We start from the raw sequence: 12,072 nt of genomic DNA, 5'->3' as shown, positions 1-12,072 counted from the left end.
AAATGGGCTATCCTCAGTTTGTCACTATCTGGACTTTGTCAGAGGAATTTGCCAGATGCAAAGAGGCCTCTACTGGAGTTTTCAGGAAGGTGATGGATCCAGTTTACATGTGAAACTTATACTGACCTATTTCATTTCACAGGAATGAGGCTTTACAAAAGGTAAAAAGGTCTGCTTAAAAAAACAATTGATTTCTGAGATGATGAGCATGCAAAAGGCAACAATCAAAACAGAAATATAATATTAACCAAATATTATGTTTTCTTATGTTGGTGTTATTTTTTTTCTCTCCTCCCATGTCTTGATGGGAGGCCATAATTCTGTTGAAGAAAACTTTATAAAGCCTTATTTTCAGAAAACTTTTTCCATCTTTTCCCAGAACAGAAGAGTCCTCGCTTCCCTGTTCTGAAAAATAAAGAACCCCAAAGAAACAAACAAATAAAAACTATTTTCCGAATCTACCTTATATTTGTCATTGAATTGATATGTTAATAGAAGTACGTGATAGCAAAGTATTTTGAAAAACAAACTAAAGGATGAATAAGTATGAAAAATATTATTAAAGCTGGGATTGTGGCCCCTAAATTTATGTATAGGCAGTTAATATAAAATAGCAGTAAAATTGAAAAACAAACAAACAAACAAACAACAACAAAACTTCTAGAAGTGCTTTATCCTCATTACTGTTTAGTAAAAACACCTGAATAGTAATATTCCCTCAGGAGATAATGATTTATAAAATATAAATGTTTTACGACAGCTGTTGAATATTGATAGAGCTGCATTGGAATCCAAGACTGGGTTCCATTAAAATGGTTGTCTTTTCTTTGGTTATTGTCTTCTCCATCTTTTCCACTGGTTGGCTACGGGGATTGCCAGGATCCCACAGTGCCTCTCTATATGGAAGGCAAGATGAAAACTTGGAAACGATTGGATCTTCCGTTCCTGAAAAACCTCCTCATCTTGCTACTTACTGAAGTGGCTTCCCATCTTGAATGTGCAGGATAAGAGAAATAGAAAACTTGTGGAACCTCTGTACAGCTACCCTCCCAGGAGCTTCCAGTGTTCATACCTTCAGGATGGCTCTTCTGGTGGGTTTCCTGAAGACAGTGACATTTTTTATTTTACACAAAGAATTTGAAATGTGAGGTTCTCCTTCAGTTCATAACAAAGTCAGCTATTCTGAAATATCAAAGCCCTTTGTGAATTGGAATGACCTTTCCCTGGTTAGCTCCTGCCCTTTAGCAATGGGTGTTGCTGGTTGCTCGAAATTCACATACATGGCCACTTTTTGAAAAAAAAAGGCTGTGAGGGGGCAAACTTTCTCCAAAAGGTCTTTAACTTAAAAAAGTCAACCCAAGGCAAGAAAAAAAGAGAGCCAGTTCTGCAGGCTATTCACCTCTTGGCCTCTTTACTGAAATTGCCAACAAGTAGAGGAGCTGCGATGAAGACTATTCCTTTATCTCTGAAAATAATGTTGAATATCTGTCACCGCTTTGGGAAATGATTGACCTGATAATGATAGGTTTTATATCAGCAGGTCCTCGAGTGCCATTCTCAAAGTCACTATATGGGGTTTGAAAATTGACTACTTAATGGTGACAATCCTGTGAAACAGAAAGGAATTGCATTGCAGATGAATTTTCTGATGCAAGTACATTGTCTTTTCTCTACCCAGATTGATGCCCATGCGCTAAGTATGTTGCTCAGAGCAAAACTTAAGGGAATTATAGTGCAATGACATTATATTGAGCCATATACCTTTAATCTCATGCAATAATTTACTCTTAATTTTTTTCTTATGATGGTGAAATAGTTCTCAAAAAAAAAAAAAAAGAAAACACCAAAAACCAAACATACTTACAGGAGAGTTATATTTAAATTTATGAGTATATAATTTAACCATAAGGAAAAAAAAATCTTAATTTTCTTCTTGTTTTTAAGGTTCATTACAGTTAAAGTTTCCTTCCAGAGAAGCATCTCACAAAGGTCAATAGAAACTATTGGGGATTAAGGCTGGAGTTTTCAAAAGTAATTACTGCTGGCCTAAGTCTGATCTCACTGGTTTAAATGAACTACTGTTAACTTTAGTTTGAATAGTCAAATGTCGGGGGCTTTTTGGAAATCCAGTAGAGGCGTTTTGTCATTCAGTTGACACTGAAAGGATGAGACCCTCAAAGTGGGTTATGTCCCTCTCTCTTTTCAGTGAAGTGTGAACATTAATTTCTCAGAAACATATAAATGCTATCATACCAAACAAATATGCAAATATAAAAATAGGAAAAGAACAGAGTGAATGAAATTGAATGGCTGGGAAAAAAGGGGTTAACAAGGACAAATATAGATAAAAGTAAACAAATACAAATCCAATGAGATATTGCCTTGGAAAATTGCTACCTAATTTATTTCCTCATTAGCATTTTTGAAACTTAACTAGGCCCAATTTCCCAGTAAACAAGAAAAATGAATTGCAGATCCCAACTCTGTTTATGTTCAATTTCTATGCTTTGTTTTGTTCCTCCTGAATTAAAGAAAAAAATCTGTCTTGTTTGCTCTTGAATTAATATTATAATCAATGCAACTTTCCATGGTGTTTGCAGTTTGTCACTACTATTTATTAGATACAGTATGTTAACCACGAAAGAATAACCAACAGAGGTATTCCGTTGTGATAGGTAAGACTGAGACACTACTTATTCCCATCTTTGCCTATTTAAATGGTTCATTTTTAATTAGTAAAACAGGGAATACTTTTAGGGGTAGGAGAGAAGAATACACATTACACACAAATTAAGAAAATTATATTCTGATTTGTAGACTTCAAATTGGTCCTAATCTTGGGCAACTTTGAGGAATAGCTGCTTTTCAGCAATTTTCTAAGAAAATTGAGTATTTATGGTAAAAAAAAAAATTGGAGAACGGTAAAAGTTAGATTTTCAATCCATGCATTATGTTGGCACTTGTGTAGTTGTCTTTGCACAGTGACCCACAGAAAGGAATGACTGCATCTTTATGCAACAACAAGAAAGAACCCACTCAGTAATCCTAAGTGGAAAAGTTAGGCTGTGCTCTGTATGCAGAATCCCAAAAATCATAGAATCGCCAGGATTAGAATGGACCTTAAAGATCATCTTGTTGCAGCCTTACCAGCGTTCATTCCAATGAGGTTGCTCCGAGCCCCATCCTGCCTGGCCTTGGACGCTTCCAGGGTTGGAGCACCCAAGCTTCTCTGGGCTACCTGTGCCAGTGCCTCACCACCTTCACAGGGAAGGATTGTCTCCTGTTATGTAAAATAAACCTTCTTTCTCTCAGCCTGAAGCCTTTCCCCCTCAGCCCCTCAGTACACACCCCTGTAAAAAATTCCTCTCCATCTTTCTTGTAGGCTCTCTTGGAAGATGGGAGGCTGCAATTAGGTCACTCCAAAGCCTTTTCTATTCCAGGCTGAACAATCCCTGTTCTTTTAGCCTTTCCTCATAATATATCCTGTTGTTTGCTTGTATTTTTTTTTTTGTTTGGCTGGTTTTGTTGTTGTTGTTGTTGTTTTTTATTGTTGTTGTTGTTGTTTTGTTTTGTTTTAATTCAATTGTATACATTTTCTTTTATATGGATACTTCAGTCCCAGACTATCAGATACGAACTGAAGTTTTTACTTCAGGGAAGGGAAGACTCCTCTTCAATAGTTAGGACAGCATGTGAGTAGGAACCTGATATTAGACAGGTGCTGGAATCTACCATGCTTGCTTATGTTTTAGCTTTAGGTCACAGTCCTGCATAGGTGACTGCATATATGTACATCCAAATTAGTAAAATACAGTATATTTTACAATTGAATTAGCTACATCAACTTCTGATGGTCTTTTTAGCACCAAACCTTTTGGCTGAGATTCAGCTGTGCTGCAAAAAAAATCTCAATATGTGACTGCTGTTCTCTGGATGTTGTGTAGGATAGCTCTAGCTCTGGATGTCGTCTAGGATAACTACACATGGGTGCCTTAGCACCTAGTGCATGACAGCACGACACTGTTCTAGGGAGAGGGTTGTGTGTTAAATTGGTCTGCACTTCTGTGCATGTTTGCCTTGTTTACTTTAGTCCAATATATATATATTCCTTCTCCTATGCAGGTAATTTGTTTCTTCTGTCATGGTATATTTTTTTCTCCAATCCAATCCACTTGACTACTCTTACTATAGGCACTGTAAAAATATGTTTATTGTAGAAAAAAATTAAAATTAAATTTTCATAATCTTTGGCTGAAGTGTTGCACGTTAAATGTAAAGCAATTAATTTCCATAACAATGAATTTTACTAAATGTAAATGGAATTCTATTAAAAATATTTCAAAGCTAATATATTTGGTGGATTTTTTTTTTTTATTTTGGGCATGTTGGGTCTTTTGTTTTTTTCTGTTCTTTTTGGCATAGCACAAACATTTATTCTCCCAAATATAGCTAGTCTGCTTTCAAGTACTCATCCCCTATACGATTCATTTACACTGGCATTAGCCTGTCTAGAGACTTTCATCCACACACGTAAAAGCACTGAAAAATATTAGGTAATGACTTATAATTGCTACTTTTGATGGACTATGGATTATGTATGATTAATTTTGTTCCTCCTTACCAACCTCACATCTTTATTAGGACACTTTTGTTGCATATTTTTTCAGGCTGCAAATTCTGTGGAATAGAAATTGTATCATTTGATTTATTTTTACTGCATCTAACATAATGTGATACTAAATATGTCTGTATATAATCAGTGCTGTATCAGAGTTAATAATAAATAATAAAAGCCCTGTAAGATTATTATTCATTTCTCAGGTAAAGAAAAATGGAAATAAGCAAGTAGGCAACTGCCCTAGGCTCCTATGCAAATCAAGGGCAGAATCAACCTTCCAAACCAAAGTAGATTAAGATTAAGATTCACCTTCAAGGCATGACAAAACGATGTGTTTCTCTAAAAGCACAATTAAAAGATCCACATTATTTGCCATGAGTGTCCAAGGATGAGCTTCACTGCAGATCACTCCAGCTGACTTAAAATTTACGCAGATAATTTTCCTGCTCAGCAAAGAGTGAGGAATACCCACCTCCCAAAACCAAATTCCTCCCAGCTCTCTCTCCTTGCTGGCTGCAGAGGGAACCAAGACAGCTCAGAAATTCCTGGACATTCTTGGCTCAGCTCACTTGCATGCAGTGACATCTGATGGTCCAGGGCATCCAGGCTGGGCTGGAGGACAGCACTCAGGACCTTCCAGGTGCCTCTTGCAATATGAACCTCATCCTTAGGATCCTTTTCCAGGGAGAGCCAATGCATTCTGGTGAATAATCAAGCTCTGCCTGAAGTAGGCACGGCGTTTAATCAGAGGAATCCCTCTGAGGAGTCACACAATTTTAGCAACTGGAGCTCAGAAACCAGCTCTTATGTAGACACTTACCCTGCAGTTAACTAAAATTAGGTGAAATGAATCCCAAATTCATAATTTTTAAATAGCTGTAGTTATATTAAATGCAAATGAGCCACGGAGCAGGGATCTGCAGTAATTTCTGATCAAAGATTTCAGAGTTGGGCTGGAGGATGATGGCTGCTAAAGTTCAGGAACATGCTATAAGAGGAAACTGGGGACCTCACACAGGACTTAAAATGGTGCTAGACAGACACTTGTAATAGACTTGCCTCAAATCTATCTGAAGGAAGATATTTGGGGATACCTTAATGCTAGCACCAGGGTTATGTGAAGAGGGCTGGTTGATATTTTATATGTTTTGTACTTTTAGAGAACTGTGTGTCAGATTTCCACCCTTGAAAATAGTTTACTAATTGTAGAAAGGAACTCTTTGTACTTAAAAATCAGATATATTCCTTGCACCAAAGAGCATAAGGCAGAGATCTAGATCAAGAAATACTTAAAGAGATTATTTTTAAAGAAGACTGAGAAAGACTGTCAGGCTGACAGGCTCTTGAATGTGTTCCATCCGTATGGAATAGGGTACTGAGCAGCAAAAAATATAATATGCATACGCAAGTAAAAAATCATACATAACTAAATGACGTAATGAGGAGCATTAAGAAGAGCCATGGTGCCATTCTGAATGCTAGACTGATGCAGTCAAATGAAGTGGGGAGGAAGACAGCATTTGTGTGTGCATCAGGGGAGAAAGATTCTGCTTTAGGCCAGTTGCCTGTCAGCAGAAATATATTTTCAGCTAATACTGGATGAAATAAGGTAAGTAAACACTGTTCACAAGCAATCAAAAGGGTTGGGAGTGGATTTATTTTCTATTTTTTTGCCACAAAATCAAGATAAAAACAAGTGTTGTTGAGTCTACATTTGCTGGTGTGTGTATCAGCAAATTGAAAGAAAAACAACAACAAAAAAAAAATGGGGGTCATTTTAGTTCCAAAAGATTTGTGGGTTTTTGTTTATGTTTTCAAAATCAAACTTTATGTTTTCAAATCAAACTCCCTTGGACTTCCCAAGCACAAGAAATAGTGACTACTGTAAATGATCCAGATTTGTGATTTCAGCAGAAAAAATGAGAACTCCTGATTTCCTTCTGTGTTGCTCACTCTGACTGTGAACACCTTGAAAAGCAGCAATGCCTTTCAAAGGAAACCATAAAAGCTACAGGTGAAGTCATCTCTGTCATGCAAACCACTGTGACACTTTCTGACTTTAGCGCAATTCTGATGATCAACATCGGTGGAAGATTTGTCTAAACTGAATCTGAGCTATTTCTGTGTGGTAGTGAAAAGTTGTGACCATCTTTCCTTGCATGTAAGGTTAAACAGCTCTGTGCTAAACAGGATCACCACAGGTTCTGGCACCGCGTCCAAATATGGAGAAGTAAATATTTGAATGCCTGGTCTACTGGAGATATCTGTTGCTGCTGTTCAATGTCAGTAAAGCAGTTGCCTGTAACTGCAAAACCAACTAGAGAATCCCCTTCTGGTTACGGAGGAAACATGCATCTATAGATGAATTTCTGCAAATATTTCCAAGATGCAGACAGCAGGAAACATGCAGTAACTACTACACTTGGCTCTATGTACTGCTGTGACTGCTGCTATACAAATTTTAAAAAGGCAAGTGAGAAATGAAGTCATAAGAACAGATGTAGAAAAGAAAAAAAAGACATTTCAGAAGGCTTAATTGCGGTTAAAAATATTTCTATCATTCCTGAGTGAAGAATTTCTGCATCACTAAGATATAATTTTAGTCATTTTATACCTACACTAACAGAACAGCAGTTCCTGAATATCTAAAGGTAGCAGAAGCCATGTTTTCCTAATCCTGGGGTTGTTTCTTTTCCCCCAACAAATGCAGTTGAAATAATAACAAAGCGGCTTCATTCCACCTCTACAACCTAGCAGCAAATATAAATCCATCAGGGCGACAATAGGATTAAACTGTGGGCACTGCTTGCTTGTTAGTCTTCTCCCTTAAATAACTTCCATGTGAGATGGGAAATTAATGTTGCAATAAGTTGGTTCCTGTTGTGGGCTCAACAATAGAGCCAGCAATCCTCTTACTGTGGAGCATTACTTTTGCCTGTATGTCGGCTGGCTAAACTGTTCAGTCACCTTTTGTCTCCATAGGAGTACAATGTGCTTGTTGATTTGCCAAGTCCCAAATCCTATATTTAATACAATGCCTTGGTGTAATTTGAAAAATAAAAGTATGACTCTCCCTGAATACCATTAAGAAAATTGAAGGGGAGGGGAGAGAATCAGGGGCACGAGCTCACATATAGATATTTTCACATTCACACCCCAGAAAAAGACTCACGCTGCGTCTTCAGGTAGAAGGAAGCATGGACAAAAGAAAATGTATTAATTGGACCACCTCAGGACTATGTCTTAAGTTGGCTCATCTTCCACTGCTTTTTCCTTGCTTTAATGCAAGGCCATTTATTCGCTGCAGAGCAGCCTCAGCTCTGAAGGCCAATGGAGAAAGAGAACAGAGCCAAGCCTGTTCCTTTTCCTAGCTACACAGATATTCCTACACTTAAACCCAGCTATGTTGGGGTTTATTTGTTTCTAGCTGTTGAATCCAAGCCTGAGTAAATCCAATATATTTAAGTCTATGACTAGGGGCTCTGTAGTCCAAGTCTTCATGAGGAAAAGGCCACACCTACTAAGTAATCTGGAGTTTCTACCTGCGCTCCTCCTTTAGATGCCTTAAGCTGGTCTGAGCACCCCAGAGCCAAAGCCACTGCTATTTAAAGTTGTTCAAAACAATGTTGTCAGAGCGCCCGCCTGGTGAGGAAAATTATATCTTTCAAAATGCCTAAAAAAAATATTGTTTTCAAGCAAATTTCATGCAAGGAGGAAAACAAATTTAACACAGTGATGGTGACAAACTGTACTGTGGCAAAAGCTTCCACATGGGATATTTTTTTTTAAATTTCAAAATAACTTTAAAAAATCATTGGTTTAATGCATTTAAAAAATCATATATAGTTTTACTGTGAATTAAATTATCTGAATTTAGTACAGCAAAATATTTGGACTGACCTTCAACTCCCTCAGGTTTTTTTTTTTTTCCTCTAGGGAATTTAATTTTGAAGCAAGATGCTTATTTATTTATTCTCAAGGAGTTTTTTTGTATTTTATGAATAAACAAATGAAAATCATGGACTCAGATTTTTCCATCATACAGGGAAATCTGTGTGTCCTGTCTCCCCAGGTCTACCACCATCTCACCATTTTTCTGTATGTAATTAATCTGTGCCCTTAGTTTGCCTCCCATAGGGGAAAAGTAATGCTCAGAATTGTCCCAGCATACCAAAAAAGGATGAGGGAGGGCATTTTCAGCTGTAAAATTGTGGACATTATTTGTGTTCCAATGCACTCCTTGAAAACCCAGTGCCCAGGATTGGGCACTGTGGATCTGCTACTGCTCACCCAGATGACAAAAATTCTCCCAAATTTAACAGTTAGGATGCAGAAAGAGACAGATGAGAAAAGAGCAGGGCAGGTGGCAAGGCAGGAGCAAGGATACAAGACGAACAAGTCACACTTCAGCTGGAAAATTGTGAGCTTTTGTTTCTGATTGCATGACTTGTAGAGTTACACATCCTACAGATTCCTCTGAGGCCATCCCTTCAAGTCAGACCTCATGTGACAGGAGGGAATCTTGGTTTATCTCTGCCCCATGCTAGAGGTAAATAGATGAGTATCATAATAAATTTACTTTACTGAGAGAAAGAGATGCAAGAAATTTGTTTTACTGAGGGATAAGGAGTGCAAGCAGCACGGTCATGGTTTGAACACAATTCAGCCCCACACAAGCACTCCTGCACTCTCTGGCCATAGTGGGATGGGGAGAGAATCAGAAGCGAAGAAACACAGGGGTTTTTCATGAAGGCGTTTAACAGGGAAAGGAAAAACCACACTCACAAGCAAACAAAACAAGGAATGCATCCAGCACTTCCCATCAGCAGGCAGGTGCTGAGCAATTCCCAGGAAAGCAGAGGATCCGCCACGCACAACGACTTGGGAAGACAATTGCTATCACTCCAAACTCCCTGCACACACTTTCTTCTTGTATGCTGAGTGATGTCTACAATGATATCCCTGTGATCACCTGGGGTCAGCTGCCTTGCCTCTGTCCCATCCCAACTCCCTGTGCACCCACTCACTGCTGAGGTGAGAAGAAGTGCTTGATCCTGTGCAAGGCCTGCTCAGCAATAATGACAACATCTCTGTATTACCAACACTGTTTCAGCAAAAATTCAAAACACATGCCCATGGTAGATACTGTGAAGCAAATTAACTCTACCCCAGAGGAAACCAGCACATTCATGAATCTCCACCCAAAGCACAGGAGACAATTCCCAATCAGAATAAACAGAGGGCTTCTGGAGCAGAGGTGCATTCTCAAAGTGACTTTATAAAAGCTTTCTCCTCACTCCAGCCTTCTCCCCCACTCAGCAGCCTCCTTGAGATCTCATGTATCATTGTTTTGTGCGCACCACTTTCCATGAGATGAGTTTAATAGCATTATAAAAGTCACATTGTGCACAAATTGGGAACTTCAGCGCCTCGGTAACTGCTCTGATGCATACACACTTGCAAAGTTTTCAAAGCAGAAATGTTGAAGGCACTTCAAGGCACAAAAACATCCTTGGGTAAATTACTTCCTATTAGTATGTCACATATATCTTATATATGACTCTGGTTTCATGAAGTGACAGCCGCGCTTGACAATAAAACTTTGCACTCTTTTTTATTTATATTTTTCGTGATTTTTTTTATTTCTTCCAAGTATATAATGTCTGATGCTAAACCACTTATCTTCCTGCTACCAGTGAGGCCAGAGCTGCCTACTTTGCTTACCAATAAGCTAGAGCATTTCCACCCCACACCTCTGCCTGAAATATCAAGCCATTCTAATCACTGCTGGTTAAGTCAGACAAGAGAAGGAAGCATGGATACTTTTAAAAGGTGGGTAGGTTGTGAGTCTTGTGACCCATTTAACATTAAAGGGGGAACTCATGAAAGAAAAGCTGAGTATCTAAAAAAGAGATGTTTCCTTGTCTGAATAAATTCCACCTTAGATCACAGAATATCACCCTTTTTTCAGTATCTTGAAGACATACAGCAAGAACAAAAAGTACCAGGCCTTCCCTCTCACCTATAAAAAAGGAAGAAAGAGGCATAACTTCTACCCATATGAATCCTCCAAACTGCCTGCAGCCCTCCCCCTTTCCAGATAGTGATTCCAGAGTGAGTAATTTGGTTCTCAATTTTTTAATGAAGAATCTGATCTCCTTTTTTTTGTTGTGTTTTATGCTCCTGCGTAATGGGACGCTGAAATTGAAAAATCAGTTTAAGTTCAGGTTTACAATCTATTTCACTTCCTCATTTCCAATTACAATTTTGGAATATTTTGTTGTTTGCGTTTAAGGCATCATATGGAGATATTTAACACTTCATATATAGTAGGTTAAATGACAATTTTAATTGACTGTTAGGAAAGTTTAGAAATACATAAAAACTAGGAAAAGATAACTCCATTGTTTTCTACTTTTCTGCCCCATACACCATTTATGCATAACTTTGAATCACATCTCCTTAACAAATTCTGATCATTTAAATAGCCTCTCTTTATATCTATGTCTGTATATATATACAGAAATATTTCTGAAATTTTATGGCTGAGAGAAAGATGGAGTAGATATAGCTAAATTACAGAAAATAGAAGTGTATCAAACCTACATATAAATCCCCAACTAAATATACAGTGTCCATTTAACTGAGCTACAAACTCTCAATTTACAACTATAGGAAACATTTCCTAAATAGTTCTCTTTCCAGTTAAATTCCTAAATGTGGTCACATCTGGGCAGAGAAAAGTATGGGAGGCAAAGCTCAGTAATCAGTAGTAAGCTATTTTAAAATTGAGTTGAAAAATCTTACCTTTCAGACCTTCCAAAAACTAAGTTAAATTTGAATCTAGGATTATATGTCACAATTATGTTCACTTGCAAATTTACTTTTTTTCTGTAAAACCTTTTAATTTGGTCCACATTAAAAAACTTATTTTAGTTAATTCATAATTAATTAATTATTTAATACTATTTTAAAAAAACCAAACAAATAGCAGTCACCACATCAGTACCATCACAAAGGGTAACCACAAGGAGATTTATTTTGGAAACATATTTTCCATGTTTCTGCTGTCTGAACAATATATTATTTAAATAATGACATTTTTAATATTTAAAAGTATGAAAAAATTAAAGATCATTACTATTTTCCAAATAAAGAATTTGGTTTAGAATTAATGACTTATGATGGTTTTAACTTTTTTTTTTCTTTTTTGTTTTCAGTTTTAGGAAGCAGACAGCTTTTCAATCCCAGATCTTGACCTGTTGGAGTTTTATTTTTTCAACATTATATGACATCATAAATCATATATAAAGCAAATATCTGAAGCATAAATCTCCCATTAGACACACTAGACAATGTAATTTCCTTCATTTAAGCTTCAAAGATTTAATCATGACTCTTTACCTGAATTTTACTTCTGATTTAGGTAGTGATACTGTCTAAATAAATCTCCC

This window comes from Geospiza fortis, unplaced genomic scaffold (assembly GCF_000277835.1).
Source record: "Geospiza fortis unplaced genomic scaffold, GeoFor_1.0 scaffold49, whole genome shotgun sequence".
NCBI lineage: Eukaryota > Metazoa > Chordata > Aves > Passeriformes > Thraupidae > Geospiza > Geospiza fortis.
Note: the sequence above shows the minus strand (reverse complement) of the source record.